Source organism: Linepithema humile, chromosome 1, assembly GCF_040581485.1.
Source record: "Linepithema humile isolate Giens D197 chromosome 1, Lhum_UNIL_v1.0, whole genome shotgun sequence".
Taxonomy (NCBI): Eukaryota; Metazoa; Arthropoda; class Insecta; order Hymenoptera; family Formicidae; genus Linepithema; species Linepithema humile.
Window position 1 is genome coordinate 34,696,677 of NC_090128.1, and position 17,745 is coordinate 34,714,421.

General features: G+C 44.0%; 1 long non-coding RNA gene across 2 annotated transcripts in view; it reads left to right on the forward strand.

Annotated features, from left to right (window-relative positions):
• Nucleotides 1-17,745, forward strand: part of LOC105670963 (uncharacterized) — a 143,099-nt gene that overhangs the window by 92,505 nt on the left and 32,849 nt on the right. For both annotated transcript variants that reach the window (XR_001100528.2, XR_001100527.2), the window contains exon 4: nt 17,528-17,578. This is a non-coding gene — a long non-coding RNA (uncharacterized lncRNA). The remainder of the gene's footprint in view (nt 1-17,527; nt 17,579-17,745) is intronic.

A 17,745-nucleotide genomic window follows, 5' to 3' on the forward strand; every position in this document is an offset into this window, starting at 1 on the left:
TGTTATTAAATCATATAAGCTGAAGATTTCTTGATTTTCGTTATCGATTGTACACTGTTGCGATAAGAGTGTACATATTAGGAGACGCGTTTAGAATAATATGATAATATACTGAACTATATAGACTGAACTTGTAGCAAACGACGGAAAAAGTTTATAAGTCAATACAGAGATTTCCTTTCATTTCCTTCTTCATTCGCAAATTTAACTTTAATAGCGTAAAGCTTCAAATATTTGGATCCGAATATTAGAAATCAAGAATAAATCTAAATTTTTAATGCGTTAGCAACAGTTTACGTAATCAGGGAGGAAAGAATATTTCCGCTAGATACTCGTTAGAAACGTTGCATAAATTAATTTGTAAGAAAACTTTATTCAATGTATATCATTTCCGCTACACTGTCTAATTATACAGTCTTGATCGATTATATTGCGTAACATACTGAATGTCAATTTGAACTACATTGTTTCTAAATGTCACAAGGTGTCACAAGGTTTTTAGCAAGTCAGATTCAGCAGTGACAGGAAGAGGTGCCATGATAGTTTTATGAATACCGCAACAATGTTTGTCTAAAAGGATTTATCGAACAATATAAACATTGTTAAACAGATATCGTTTAAAAAAATTTTTTTTTAAATATAAACTTTTACAACAATTTAAACAAATAAAAACTTTTCTATCATATTTTTCATATGCTACTTTTACATATAAATATTATAAACTATAAAATATTATGAAGAGATAAACAACATAATGATACAATTCTTAAATATGAACCAATAATAACAGTGATAATTTATTTTATAAATGAGAAATATATTTTTTTTATTAATTGTAATACAAAAAGTAAGTATGACTTACGAAGTGTGACTTCTGTCTTCGGTCAACGAAGTCAAACAGGCATTACGAAGCATGCATAATTAGTATTTCAAGAGAGATCTTCTTTTAATTCATTTCAATTTGCTTGAAGTAAATCAAGTAAGCATTTGAAAAAAATGTGTTAGGAAGATATTTTTCATATTTTTGAAATTAAAAGAGAGAAAGAAAATCAGAAAATCATTCATGTATCCTAAGATTTTCGCGGAAAATTTATGTGTATAGCCAATTGTCGATAATCGTCCCCCGATTGCCGATAACGGAATATACACTCGCTCCAGCCACATTCTCGTAAATTACACACCAGTTATGAGATTGCGTATATGTGTATTTCCGCATTTCCGATGAATCATCTGCAATTATCAAATACAATCACGCAACATACGTGCACGTATGTGATGAAAATTCACGAGCGTGACTGAGCGTTAAAACGATACCGGATATCTCTTTCGATTAAGTCACGATTTACGGCGGTGCGTTGCGATGTGAAGTTCATCGATGCATTTCTCATATATTTTGTTCACATTGATAACCTTTGTGGAAACAACTACGAAACAAATCATCGCTATTTATCGTCGAAATTTAATTACAACTGCAGTTAAAACAACATGTTATTCAATTAAATTATTATAAATGAGGATTACTTAAGCTTTTTTTGCAAGATGATATGTAATATCGGTCGTAGAGCACATTAGTGCTCATAGAATGCGGTCGTAAGCATCATAATTTTTATAATTTGTTTTTTTTTTATTTTGCATCGATTCCTATAAACAATAGAGAATCATTCGCGAGTACTACATCAGTATCTCAGTTAAAGGGTTAAACTGAATACCCTTTAGCCGAGCGTCATTAAGTCTCGTCGACAGTGTTAAGCCGGCATGTGTCAAGCAATTCAGGTACAGCTACACGCGTGTTCACGTAGCACATTAGGTGCACACTTACATATACAATCGCCCGATGCATAAACACCTAGAAAGCGTATACGTTGCGTATATGTGTTGGTATATATGTATGTGTATGCTCATGCTTGCGGAGCGAACGAGCGGAGCATATGTAGGTAGTGTACTCATGCGCGAGCATGTATAACGCAGCGGTCCATGCTAAAAAAGAAAGACGGGCAGAGTCAAGTGACAGACGGGACGAACGAGAGAGAGAGAGAGAGAGAGAGAGAGAGAGCGCGAGAGACGCGAGTTCGAGTCGAAATAAGTGAGAAGGGGACACAAGTTCTTCTACCCGAGATGCGCTCGCCCTCCTCGAGGTTCTGGTTTTCGCGTCTGGTTAGTGTCGTTGTGGCCTCTCCGCGGTCAACTTATCGGTGTTTATGTTAAACCGGCGCGTTTAACAGCCGCGACGGTTTATCTCGCCGATAAATAACCGGGGTGAGAGACCACGAGCCGGAGACGCTCATGTCCTCCTTCTAGAGTGATAGGCTGCTTCTCTCGAGTCATTATTGTTCGCGAGCGATCCCGAAAGATCGTGTTATTAGAGCCTTCTCTTTATCTAAACGTCTTATACGGTCCAGAACATAATACCGATTCTATTCCCTCGATGTTATCCTCTTTCGATCCGTTATCGTCAATAAATTTCTCTATTATTTTCAAAGGTTCTTAAAAAGAATCCTGTTATAAATTGCGACGATTGTAAATACCCTTTGTCTTGTCTTTCTTTGAACGCGAATTTCTAAATACGTATAATTTATGAAAAGTACATGCATTGTTGAATAGCGGCGCGACGTGAATAATATCGTAAGATCGTCTAGAAATAAAACGTCAATAATCCTGGTAAGCCGCGGCGAACGCGGTTTTATCCTCCTGCCCCCTCCCTCCCTCCGCGCCTCCTACCCTCCTCCCTGCCCCTCAAGAGAGACAGAAAAAGGATGGCGGGATAAACCTTAGAAGCGGTGTGCGCGCACGTATTAGTATATGCATACATGCATACTAATAGAGCAAGTATTTTGAGACGCGTCGCAAGAAGTGCGCGGAGCTATTCGTTTGACGGCGAAACATAAATTCGGGACGTAGCGCGATTTTCTCGCCTTGTCACCTTTGTCATTTGTTGCTTATAAATACCAACGGACCGTAGGTTTATTCCCGGTTTTCGCGACGCTTTCCGTAGCGAGCTTTCTTTCGTGCCAATGTCCCCGAATAGATTCATAAATAGATGGACGAGCTAATGTCCTCCGTTCTTTTTCTGTAGAAGTCTCGCGAGCGCGGAGTCCGCGTGTCTATGCCATCCGGTCGAACGCTTTAAATCCGGTCGCTTAATTCAATTAGCACGTTTGCTAAATTTTAAATGCGACGTAAAATTATCAACTAATCTAACGTCGCCGATAAAATAATTCAGTCCTCGCGTCGCGAATACAGCGTAAAAGCACAATCTTACTTATTCTGCGAATAGATCAGAAATTATTATTTCATTACGACACCGATTCGAAATATATTTGTGAGAGAGTTCTTGTCGAGACGAGAGACGCCGTGACACTTACATACTCGAAACTCACTGTAACAGGTAAAAAATGTCTGGCAACTCTTTGAGTAACTTTGTTCGGATGAAAGAACGTATTCCCTCTCGGAGGGAAATATTGGTAAAACACAGAAGTGAGTGTCCGTCGAGAGACGGACAAAAGAAGGTATGCGAGTTTCTCTTACGATATACGATTTCTTTTCGTGAAAGAAAACGTCGTTCCTCGTCTTATCGCGCGGTTACCCGAGAACATGCGAGCACGCGAGTGTGCCGCCCCGACCGCGCACCTCCTCGTGAAAACTACGAAGGGAGTGTGAGGACCTACGAGCGCTGACAGACGCTGAACATGCGCTCACGAGTGTCGCCGCTTTTTGTCACTTTTACGGCCCCCGAGTCCCGAAAATATGGCCATTAAGCACCGCCAAGAGAAACACGCTCGTCTCGAAGACCCGTAAACACGACACGATCGAGAGGGCCTGGTCAGAGAGGGACCACAGAGTCATATTATACGGCTCTCATAATCCGTCGTCGGCACGCTCTTCCGTTCACGAGTGCGTTTCTTCGCGTTTCTTCGAGGATCCTCAGCGAAGCGAGAGAACAGCCGGGCTGTTTGTTTATTTTAAACGATCGGATTCGGAGCAAATCCCGAGCGCGTGTCGCCTGAACACATCGCGCTACTTGTCATCGCGTAATCAAGTAAAATTTTAGCACGATTTAGAATGATCGATTTTGTACTTTGATTTTTCTTTTATTTTTTTTTTTCGAAGCTTTCAGCTTTGACAGCAAGTCATTATCCGAAAAACTTGCGGAGCATGTGTATTTTCGTGGGTGGCCCTGGTCAACACAAACGATATTCTAGAAAATAGATCAAGTTTCTTCTAAAATGTCTACACATATGAAACGCATTCGTCGGATTTTGTTGTATTATTATATTTGTAAATACAACGTTCACACCTGGACTTGAGAGACTGGCGTACCGCCAAATGACGCGATAGAGATATTATTTAGCTTGAATTGGAAAACTGATTATTGATAAAATAACCAAGAGTTTCAAATTATTATTAGAGTAACGAAATCATTTTATTTTCTTTATGGAAGATGTTACGTTTACATTTCACAATATCGCGAAGAAATCTTGTAATGGAGAATTAATTCGATCACTTAAGTAAAACGACATTCGTCTTAAATAGTCTGTTGTGCGAAACTTTCGTCTAAAACTTGAGCGTTTGGTCGGCGTGGAACGTTTGTTGCTAGTCGAGGCGGGCGTCCAGGAGGGAAATACATTTTGACGAGGCCTCTCTTCGCGCATTTTAAGCGTGCGTGTGATGTTTCCAGTTTTATCAGCCAACACACTTGACTCGAGTTTAAATGCGTCGGTTTTTGCCTCAACGACGCAAAACGTACGAGCTCGCGCGGCTCGCTTGCACCCCACGCAAATAAAACATGCTCTTCCACGGGTCTCGAGACAACAGCCTGCGGATTTTTCGAGTCACTTTCGGCGGTCCTCCTTTTGGATATACGTGTGACCGCCTGTTTGTCGACGGATCGGGGATATTTGCACATCGGGTTCGCCACTATCTCCTTTCTCTCGCGTGTCATCCTATCGCTATGTCAACACGTCAAACCTTGACTTTACAAGCTGACCTTATATTCCGTCGTCACGGAATTTCGGGAAGAAAACTAACACGAAAATGAAAGCGTGCCGTTCTACTGACTTTAGCGAACAGATTGCTTTCGCGATGCCTCAAGCGTGATTATTCGTTTTCGCTGCGACGCGTGAGAGCTGAGGCCTTATCGAAGTCAATTATCAAGACGACGGGTGTGCATGATTCGAAAGTAAATGCCCATAGATGGGTGTTCCGCAATACGTGAAATATCAAACGGAGATCTCTGCCGTCACGTCGCGCGGTAAATCAAGCAGGGGTTACCGATGATATAGAAATACAAAGCGCGCGCATTCCGATTCGGTCCCCTCGTAATCGTCGAGAACAAGACTTACGGACTTACGAGTACATTTGACTTCTACAAGACGATTCAAATGGACCTTATTTTAGCAATCACGATAAACAAATGTTTCTAATCAAATTAGAAAATTTTAGAATTAAATTTGCAATAACAAGAAAATAAAAAATTATTTGATTGCTTTCGAAATATCGACATGCAACGTGAACGCGCAGAGTGAGATATACCGAAAATGACGAAAGCCAATTCTTTTGGCGAAGCCTGTAGGTAACGTACGAATTTCACGGTGGAGCGAGTCTCGGGAGCGCTGTCTCCAGTTCGCGAATATCTGGCGGCTATCTCCTGGCTATCGGAGGGTCATCGGCTAGGGTGCTTGTATAGGTATATCTGCGTATACATCGAGCGACAAAGGCGAAAGGAAAAACATCGGAGAGAAGCGGGACGGAGAGATACGAGGAAAAGTTACGGGAAAAGAAGAGAAACGCCGTTCTCGGCAAGAGAGTCGGCGTGCACGGCGAGCGAGGAAGGGAAATCGGGATAGCGCGGGAAAGGTGGGAGGTGGGAGGCCGAAGGAAGAAGGCCGACGGAGGGCAAGAAAAAGAGAGGAAGCGACGGGAAGAGAAGGCGGAGGATGAGGGCACGTTGGGCTACAAGCTGTCGGGCGACGATAGCATCGCCTATCGACCCCTAGGATCGCCCGAAGAGGTTTTCCGTGTTCTTCTTCGTTATACGATCTTGTACGAGGAGCGCTCGTACGAGGGTGTGCAGGTAACAAACACCCCCAATTATGTCAGCTTGAATTAGTAGTGGTCCAACTATTTTGAACCTAACGAGCCGCCTCAGTCCGTGCGCCGCGGCTGTCTCTGGTTTCTACGTCGCCGGCCACTTCGTCGGGTCGCCACGCCGTGTCGATCTTGTCCGATCCGGACCGCCCGTCCGTCCGTCCGTTCAAATTCGTCCCTAGGATGTACCGTGAAACGATTTTTCATCTGTCGCGACGATTCCTGTATACGGTAGTCTGATTCGAGAGAAATACAGCGTCGTCTGTCGCCAGGAGTGGAGGATCGAAATCACGTAAGGCGTCGCGATTCTTCGTGTGTCTGGAAATCTTCTATATTTAAACATTTTTAAATATAGAAGATGTTTCTGTATTTCAAAATCTTCTACGTTTATAAGTGGCGAATAAAATAATCTGCGCTATATTTTACATACATTGTAATCGAATAATAGAATCTTTGTGTGTTATCTCTCAAGTCTTATAGTATCTTACAGCGGAATATATTAATCCATAAATTCATCGAGATGATTTTATCTTACTTTTGAAAAATTAGATGTCACGTCTATCGTCATTTGCATGTTGTTTGTTAAAGGTGTTTCTTTTAACGGAAAAAAATCAGGAGCGAATATCATGTTGGTGCTCCGTGGAGAGAATGTAGACGTAGTGACTTTTTAAAGAAACGGAAACGACAGCTCTTTAGATACGGTGCGTCGGGAAACACGACTTTTCTCTTTCAGGCAGACGGTACGGTCCCACCCCTACTGTGAGCAATGGTAGTATACAACGGAAAGAGTCGTTCTACTAATTTGTTGGACCCTGCTATTGGACATTTCTCGGAATACCTCTTTTGCATGGGTTGTGACATATTTCTAGTTGACCGTACCAAATGACGAACGTTCCTGTAGAACGACGCTGTAGAAAAGGCTAAAAGGTTCCTTTTGCCCGCGGGGGGCGATGCCAAACTAGGATAGGCGATCGATTCCATCCATATCGTGCAATCGATGCGTCATTTTCCTTTCGTGTTCTCAAATGTATCGATGAACTGCATTTTTACATTATTTATGAAAAAATTTTAAGCAAAATATCTCTAAACTCATGTAATATTTAAAATAGGTATTTTCTTGTCTTTTAGATATCTTCAATATATTTAAAATGAATAGTTTTTCATAATTTTATTACTATTCATTCTTTCGTTCGCAAGGTTGTACAATATTTTAAGACGACAATATAGCGACTTAGGAAAACCGGTCCAGCGATCGTCTTCGTAAACCGACCTTCGATTAGTGCTGCCATCGCCTTGACCAACGGTCATTTGTACAACGATCGTCTAATTCGCCCACGCGACCTGTTCAGAATCATCAGAGAGTCTTTGCAGGATATTTTGTACTAAAATTCGATGTAAGTCAGTGTTCGACGAAGAAAGAACGGTGCGCAATCTTAAGTGCGCTCCTTTACAAGATAAAGAATTAAGTATGAACATCTCTTGCCGAGCAGCAACTATCTCTGGACAAGATAAGCTTCGCGCATTCATACTTGCATCCCGCGATCGGTTCGCACGGTATCGAGGCGATGATAAGTCCGTCTTTATCTAATTTGCAACTCTACTCAATTTGCAATTCATAACAGTCTTATAAGACAAATATCGTGTAAAAAATCAAATCTTTAAGCGAGAATATTGGCGGTTAAAGATGTTTCGACGATTTCTCATCTCGCTTTTTATCTAACAATCTAAAAACAATTTGAATCGTCCGCAAGAACGCAATTGTCTAAACGGATTATGTTTGTAGAGGGGTGAGATCGCTGTAAACAAATCGTAAAAAGTGCGAAAAGATCCCGTTTTTGTGCAGCTAACGTCGATATCTCGCGCTATTCAAGCGTCGTAATAGACTTCGGAGCTAGGAGAACCCTTATAAAACTACTCTTCGTTTCAGTGACTACTCCTTTTTAACGCGATCGTTACAGCTATAAAAGTCGAATCGTTCGGAGAATGAGAATTCTCCTTTGAGATCGATGCTTAAAGCGCTCTCGAGAAATTGCGCAGCTGGCCGGGAGAAGTTAATCGCATCGGAGGTCCATTATTTTTTTTACATTAAAATAAATCTCTTTAATGTTATCAATAACGATTTAATATATCAGACTGTGTTACCGTGCTCTGTAAAAAAATTTTAATTTAATTGAATTTAAAAAAATAGAGAATATTTAAATAACGTAAAACGTATTGACGTAAGAATATGAAGCTAAGAACGTAGTATTTCGACAGGTTCAAAATCGATATAACCTTATAACCTGATATTCTCCGCGTGACCGAAGTGTCTTATCCGTGGCTTTGCCTCCTCTAAGCAAATATCAATAAAGCTCAGTTTACGCGCTAGTAATGAAAGTTAAATAAGGGTAAGCGTTCGTTTGCTGGCTACAATGAGCCATTTGTTGTAGCGATCTGTTATGCTCTATAAACATTCGTAGAAAAATAAATAAACCAAAGAAAGGAGTAAAGAGTCACGTATTATTAGCCGCGTTTGATTTAAGCTGACTCCTATGCACACAGTATTACATGTGCCATCCTTAAAATCCTACGAGGAGGACACGAGGCAGGCAGGGCACACCTCTAAGCCTCGATTATCTCGTAAAATACGCTTGACAACCGTAGGTCTTAGTTATAACCGGAAGCAATGAGCGATGTCAAAGCCCATGGGACAGAAGAAAAGAGAAAGAGAGAGAAAGAGAGAGGAAGAGCGCCCGAGATTATACGGCATGTATGTGCATACGAAAAGCCAATGCGTGGGTAAACACGCATTAGTAACGTGACCGGTCTTTATCGCGCAAGTCCTTTAGGATGGCCGAGAGAGAGAGAGAGAGAGAGAGGTGTTGGAGAAGCTGATTCGAAATGAATTGAGGAGAGTCCTTCCTTTCCGGTCGTTCTTAAGCCTATTACCGACCTCCTTTACTCTCTTTCTCTCTCATTCTACCTTGCTACTCGGAGGGCCATTCAGCGATACCGGCGCGAGTCACTCGCGAGCATCCATAATTCTCATGCGTGTGTATTTACAAGCACGAAAGAGAGACGGGAGAATGAAGGGGAGAAAGAGAGGACGAACTCGCGTATAATGCAGGCACGAATCTCGGACGGGCCACCAGGGGCGAGCGAACATTTTTCTTAGCCGCACTGTCTTTCTATCCAATCTACGGCGAGAGGGACGAAGAGCGGCGAGCGCGAGGGAGACGGACGAAAAAGAAGACGAAGCACGTCCACGTTCCGGGAATACGAGGACTCATTCCATTCAGGACTCCAGTATGCGACTCCCGCAGGCTAGCCTGGCCGGGGGCTACCTGTTCCTATGTATCGTTCTCCCTTTCTCGAGCTCGCCTCGAGAGAAACCTTAAGACGATCATCAGTCATTCCACATTGCTTTTCTCGTGCATCACGCGGCGTAGAAATGTCAGGCCGGTCGTCCGGGAGGGTCCCATTATTCGTCATTACACGGTCATTCGTGAAAACACGTTTCGAATGACTCTCGCTCCCTATGGCATCGCTGTCTGAGGTAAGACGGTCGTGTTACGCATTCACACGTTAGATGTATCGTTCACTATTCCATGAAAATCGTAACGGACTGAATCGTCAATATTTGGAAACAACTTGCTAGCGTTGAATAGTACAAGCGTTACTCCCGCGTGAAATCATGAAGAATCGATGACATTTGAACGAATATAATAACGCATACAACATATCCTCGTCGTGGTATTGTGTGTGCGCGCGCGCGCGGAATACAGGTTGCACTTTTGCGGACACGTATTTGGTGTTAAGTTAAGCGCCGTGTTTTACGATTCAATCTACATACATTTAATTCTCCCGTGATCGCTCCCTCTTATTCGAGTTTTACGTGCGATATTATCCTGCGGAGTAACGACTGCCGGGAGAATCTTTGGTATAATTGAAACTCGACCGGGGTCTCGAACTGGTCGCATAGTCCGAGTAAGTTTCGGTAGCGGTACGACCCCGGCAGCCAATGCCCAGTCTAATCACAACTCTGCGCGGAGGGCACGCGCCGAGCTGATGGGTTCATTAGGCGTCCCGACGCCACCCGCATCCTGATCTTACTTTTCTGCCGGTAATGGCTCCTCCTCTCATTCGTCGCTATCCTCGCGGGATTGGTTCAAGTTGTACGCGACCGGATTGCTTAGTGCGTTCGTGCGTTCGGCTATCAAACGAGTCCGCGTAACTCAACGATCGATCGTTTAAACGTGGCGAGAACGTCGTCTGAAGTAAAATGTATATATTTTTTCGTTAAAACTAACAATAAAGTTCTGCAATTGTGAATGTTACAGCTATATGCTTCTATGTAATTTTACATTGAAGCAGCTTTACATTCATTTATTCACTAATAATTTTATAACAAAATAAAATACTAATAAAAAAAATACTATTATATAACAATAAAAAATACTAATAAAAAACGAGAAAAGAAACATATTATTATAGCTAATTTTGCATTATTATTCTTTTATATGAATTACGTTTAAAACAATAATATTATTAACAATAATTTATCAAAGTGAGAAAACTGAGAATTACAGGAAGTGTTACAAATTTCAGCCAATTCAGCTATTGTGAACGTGATGGTTGTGTGGGGCAATCGGTACGATGGGGACGTGAAGCATTATATCTAGTTTGCCGGAGTGGCAAGCCAATAATTGCACTATTCCGTCCCGCTCTTCTCCTAATTTATTTTATTACGGATGACTAGGCCAGCTTTGAGACCGGCACCAACCACCGACTTCGACTCGTAATTGGGAAAACCATTAAGGGTTCGCTGTCGTTTTCCGCCGCCCTTTAAATTCCTTAATGAATTGAGCCTAACTGCGATTATGCCATCTCGCCGGTGATGTCTTTTGAAGGGACGCGGACCCTCCGGGAGTTTGACGTTTAATTTTTTCGCGCCTCATCTTCTTTTCATGGCCACGAGTGCCCTCGATTCGTAAGAACCGCGTACTTTACTGTTGCTCTTAAAATTCTTTCACAAGTCGGCAAGAGAGTGGAGGGACAAAGATTTGATATTAGCATAAATATATTAAGTCCGACGAGTTCGTTAATGTTTAGCACGACCCTTGCTTCATTTCGCGCGATGTCTGCAACACCGATATCTCCGATGGAAATGTTTGCGAGCAACGAAATTCGCGGCGTAGTTGCGACTGTCGCAACGCGTACGTCGATGTGGGCGAGAAATACAGAAACGAAGGGAAACGGAAAAATGAAAAAAAAAATTGGCACAAAACAAAGGTCCATATACGGTCATCCGTGCCGAAAATCGGTCGGATGATCGGCCAGTAACCGTCGGAGCGGTAAGCGACGCCCTGGCGGAATAAATAATTCGTATGCACGCTGAGGATATAGAAGCTCTCGGCGCTACTCGCGCGCGCACACACGTTTGCGATGCGCGTACACAGATTATACGCGCGTACACAGACGCGTACACCACACGCTTAACGCGTACGTGGTTGTACGTACGCGAACGTATAGCGATTTCATTGCTAGCACAGAGTGGCGTTTGACCGACGTGTGATATGCAGCGACGAGCCGTGATGGAAGCGAAAGCCCGTGGAGGTGAGCAGGTGGTGCAAGGTGGTGTAGGTGTAGGAGCGTGTGACGCCACCCAACGCTACACCCTGACCCCCTGGCCATCGCCCGATTCACTCATCCCGCGCACTCTCGTCTACTCGTCCACCCTCCCGCCACTCCGCAATCACCCCTCTCATATCTACCCTCACACTTTTTCTCTCTCTTTCTTCCTGCCAACACTCCCTATCTCTCTCCCTCTCGGCGTTGCAGCAGCCCTTTCAAACAGCCGATGCAATATTCAGCGGCTCTTGGCAGTCGTTTGTGGGGGAGGGTCGGCCATCGCCACCAAAAAAAGAGCCCCACGTGGCCGGAGCCTCCGACCGTCAAATTGGCGCCGCTGTCCATCAACCGTTGCGCGAATGATCGCCCTCTCTTTCGCTTCTCTCGTGTCTGTCCGTTTCCCGCTGTTTTCTATCTTCATTCCCCTCCTGCACGCTCTCTCCCTTCGTCCCTTATGTTTTTATTATTTCTTTATTTCTTTTTCCTCTCTCGCGATTGCATTGGACATTGAGGCGTTGATGCAGGCGTTGATATTTTTGAGTAGAATTGTTCATTGTGAATTGAAGATATCACTGATCTTTTCGTTCCTTTTCGTCACATGATTATCTTGATCTTTGATTCTTTCTCGTCTTGATCGAAATCGTTAATATAAAATAAATAGTGCTATAATGACTATTAAATGTTTAATTAAAAATTAATATTAACAACGCAAAAATTTCATTCTCAAGATAAAGCGTGTAAAACAATTTTGAGATCGCTTTTTTAAGGCAATTAATTTTTCTACCGCATGTTGAGCGAGCAGTCGTGTACCGCAGAGTACAAGATAACGACGAAATGAGAGAAGAAAAGTACGATGGAGAGCATACAGTGTTGGTTTGTTGAGGCTAAGTAAGACTATCACGTGTATATCAGCACTTGGTGCAACGCAACCAGGAGGTAAGAGGTAACACGAGGGATAAAAAAGAGAGGAAGAAGCGGAAAGAGAGGAGAAAGAAGCGAGAGGAGGCGGAGGAAGCATAAAAGAGTCGACACTCCGTTATAATAAAGTCCACCCTTGGAAGCCTTCCGCCCTCTTTGCGCCAGCCCTCTCCCACTTCTCTCCTGGCAGCAGCAGCATTACGCCATCCAACTTACTTTGTTCCTCAACTTTATTAATTTTTCCCTCGGTCTTGGGGGAGCGCCCGCCCCCGCTGCTCCGTCGCCCCCGGTGGTTATATCGAGAATCTAGTCGCCGGGGGGTAGTAAGTGAGAAGAAGAGGAAGAAGGAGCGGCGGAGGAAGCAGGAAGGAGCGAGGAAGAAAGAAGAGAGAGAGAGAGAGAGAACGAGCGAGCGGGTAGGAGGCGGTTCTCTTCCTTGTGACGGGAAATTTAAAAATCTGTCTACGCGTTGTCGAACCACCCGAGGAAACTTTATTATTAGCGCCGCGCGCGCGAAGAGAAGGGGGGAGGGGGGGCGGCGACGTCGTAGACGTCGACGATGACGACGACGACGACGGCGACGATGGCGGTTCGACGAACTACACCGCGAACGGAGATATTGCCTTTATAAACTCATTTGCAGCCGCGACCCGACGGGCGAAGGAAGAAATTTTGTCCGCCGCCCAGGCACGCCGGCGCGCTCGATTCGGACAGGAATTGCGCGATCGTCTGACAAGGCGCTGGTGATTGATGCGCCCTACGAACTAAAGACTCACCGATGCCGAATAATTAGAGAGGGGCTCTTCGACACTTCGCCGGAGGTGTTGGCTTTTTTTACGCTGATAGCTTTACCCCATCTGTCGTCGCGTAAATCTGTCCGCTGCAAATTTTCTAGTTGATTTTTTAAAAATCATAAAATCGGAAGTTTGTATGATTTCCATAAATTAGAAATCTATGGAATAGATCTACAAAATTGAATCGGCAAAATATCTCGTCTGAATGGAAGGGAGACTTCGGTCGAGTCGCGAGAGCTCTCCCGCAAAAATTCAATTGTTGACGACATCCGTGAACCGATTAGCGGTGCCCGCACTTCCACGGGCTTCTGCAACATAAATATTTACGACTCATTCACGAAGCTAATATAAATGCGATTTGGGCGTTTGCTCTTTTTGGTGCATGCTCTAATCGGATTAGGCCCGGCGCGCAACAACGGACCGCGGCTGCTTGCATTGTGCTCCGTGCTGCGCGAGCCCACCTTACCCCCTCTAGAAAGGGGAAAAGGGGTCTCTGCCCTTGTGCATTTCACTATACACGCCGAACCGTGCTATCCCCCCCCCCCCCCCCCGTCGCCCGCCCCCCGACGTTCCTCCCTTCATTATTCACGTTGCTATTCCTGACCGGTGACGCGGATTTAGTCGCTTTACGTCTACTCCATACACACAGCGAGATATAAGTCGACACGTCGCTCCTGCGTTCGTCCCGATGTTCCTTTCGTAGGCCACCGAGGCATAGAGCCGGGACCTACGATGCACGCGGATCGCGTCAGGGCCGCATTGTTATCCCTATTGGCTTATAACTGCTTTTCTCTCGTACCCGTACTCCGACATTCCACGCGTTTCCTGCGTATACCATGGGAACGTGTCACGAGGACTCGATGACAGCCGAAACGAACGACGACAAATCATTTTCTTCCTGTCACCATTGAGACTGCGTGTACGGTGGCACGGAGCCTCTTCTAAGCGGTCTTAATCTTCGCGCATTTTCCATTTCTACGTATACAAGTGTTACAAAGTGAGGTTTGATGCGCGCCGATAAATTTCGAATCGTTATTTTCGAAATTTGAATTTAACCATTTTCGAAACAACATCACGTCTCGCGATATAATTTGTCATTTTGTCCGGCACAGGCTGAACATTAAGCGAGGCGGGAACTCTACGTCGCGGACACTCTCGTTACACAACCGCGAGCGTTCTTTACGACTCTAGGAGGAAGACGAGAGAGTGAGAGGAGCGACACGAGAGACAGGGCGACCGTGTGTAAGCGACTCTCCACCCCATTGTCAGCCGGAACCTTTTCAGAGACGCATTTGTTATCCTTTGAATGAGGAGCAAGCTATTATTTATTCCATTCTTATTTTTTGTCAGGCACCCGTTGTGTAGTAAATGGATATAAGTCAGCGCGGGCGAGCAGTGGCTCTGTCATTTTTATCGCCTCTCCCTGAATTAAGAAGGTGGAGCTCGCGACTTCCTCCTCCGCGTACCCCTCCAGTCCCCCTCTCGCCCACCGCGTCTAACTGTTTCTCTCTTTTCCTCTTGTCGTACGATGCATCTTTTTCTCGCACGCTCTTCCTCTCCGTGTTTCCTCTGATTCTCCTTCTATCTCTCGACTAGCCGACGAACTGAATCGAGCAGGAGGACCGCCATATTTCTGCCTTGCCGGTAGGGTACACTCTCCGCGTCATTGTTCCGATTGTGACCGGACCGAAACGAGTTGGGCGTTACTACTCGCTGAACGTACGATTTATAGGATCGAGTTAGCACGAGAGACGATAGAAGAGTTGCGAATCCGCAACTGCAACGTCGCTATTCATCGCCGCTTTCCTTCGATTCCGTTAGTATCGCGACGTACTTTCCTACGATTTCTTTCCGAGTGACGCGGATTCTATATTCTGCATATTTTTTTTTTTTTTTTTAATTATTTAAAATTAGATATGCACAGTCCACTGGAAAATGTCGAAAATAAGACGTGGCTTAAGTGACGAGGAGATGAGCCAAGAAAGTGGACTTTAGGAACGTTCATCTCGTGATACGCCTTACCACGATTTCTACTCTGTGTTTTAAATAATAAAATACGTCCCTTATATTTGAGATGTAGTATAAATATATTAGCAACATGTCAAAGAGATGTCCCGACGACCGTTGTCCTTTTCGAGAGTTTCGGTTCTCGAAGCACCGTGTCTGGATCACGGTCGCGCGAACGTTAACCGGGATTTCGGTAGTCGCTGATATCGCGTGAGAGGATCCAATAACATATTTGACGGATGGTGGAGGGTCCGTGAAATCGGATTGACCAACGTCCATATTGGATTCCTTCTCCTGTAACGCTGTCTACCTTCTTTCCTACGCTGACCCTTCACAGCTAGGGATTACCGCAGTGAACAGACTACCTTCGATCGTCCGTGGAGAAAAAAACATGAATCTCTCATTTTATTTCGTGCTGACGACAGATTGAGTTCACAGCCGGAAACGCTTTCGGGATCCTTCGTCGCGTTGTTAACGATACAATAATATTCAAAACGCACAAACATTCGTTAAAAATACGTGAGTTTTTTTTTATAAATATGCTGTTGTAAAAAAGAATCGATGCACTCCCATAAAATAATTCTGACTCCGTGATATTTGGCTTTGCAACATATTACAGTAACATTTAACATGCAGATTTTTGAAAAATAAATTGTTATATTCTTGTATCGTGATATTCTCATCATTTCTTTATCCTTTCTCGCCAATATACTCACCAAAGTACATGCAAAGTTTCACCAAGCGAGAAAGCTTGCTTCGAGATGCGTCGACTTTTTCGATAAACAGTGAATATCCTTATCGTTACCTCGGATAATTTCTTTCGAAACATTCTCGACCAACTTTGTCTTAAGTACCAATTGGACTGTCTGTTTGAACGACGAGGAGTCATTTTACTTCGTTTAACTACGGGTTTATTCGACAGCGCGGCGTCGTAAGGGGGAAACGAAAGGATCGTGGAAGAAGCGAGAGAATGGACGAAGGCAACGAGCTCGGGATTAGCCGGTGGTAATAACCGTCCCCGCGGTTTCGAAAGCTCGCCAACCAACAGCCACAAGCTCGCCTCTTGCAGCGCGGGCAGGAGCGCGCGAGCGGGAAAGAGGGACGATCGCGCGCGCGAAACAGAGACCGTGGGACCGTGGTAAGGGTGGCTTCACGGGGATGATTTTACGTGGCAAGACAGAGAATGTGGGCCTACACGGTAGTCGTCGGTGGCCGTGTCGGTAGGCGGTCTGAGGCAATCCTGTTGATTAAAAGGTGGGGAATCGACCCAAATAAACTCGCCATTAAACCAGATGAGTCTCTCCGCACGATCGCACTTCAGCCCCGTTTCACGTATCCACAAATGTCCGTGTGTATTGGCAAGGATGGTCTGCTGGTGTTCGCCCGTACGTATGCTCGCGATGTTGCGCGTGTATATGTGTATGTATACGATATACACCCTCTTTTTCCCGTCTGCCGCCTTGCCGAGGTGGGAGACTCCGAAGGAGGGCCAAAGAGGGGTGGTGCCCGCGAAGTGGGGAGGGAGAATAAATTGATTTCGTTGACTCAACCAGCCGTAACGCCCCCTCAGCATGATATCAACCCTAAGCCTCGGTTATCTTTATTTAAGCTTTACGAGAGTCTACGCCGGCGAATCGGGGGAACTTCGTGGGAGGCTCCATCCCGCGTCCCTCTTGCTTCGCCTCACTCTTTCGATCTCATATTCCCTCGTTGGTAGGTTATAAGCAAGAGTATACCAGGCGGAAAGGGGGAAAACTTTAGCCTGTCTCTGCGGTATTTTTACAACGGTGTATTTCCTAATACTCCTAAATAATCTTCCTAGTGCGGCAAGTTCTTGTTACATTAACGAATTTAATTATGAACTTGTTCTACAATTTTTTATGTTGAAAAACTTTAATATTTATTATGTGTATTAAATTCGAATTTTAAGTGTACTTAAAATTCAATAAAAAATGAAATTTTACTATATATTTTTATGTAAATTTTTGAAAAATATTTTAGTGCTGATTGAATTTATTTTAATCAATATTCCATAAGTGAGAAATATTGTCACAGTAATACTGGTAATATTGTAAAAAATGAACACAATTCTATTTCTGAATTTTCTATTTCAGGGAAAAATATCAATCTGGAGATTGAAACGTAAAAGGCCAGCAAAGGATTCGGTAAGTCGCAGACAATATATTTATTCAGATTTTGCAAATTTATACGTTTCTTTATCTCTTGTGTTATTATCGATAATTAAATGATCTTTAAGTTTGTAATACAACTCTGACGTCTGTTCTGTAATACAATGATGGATGATAAAGGCCAGTAGAGTCGACATTCCGAA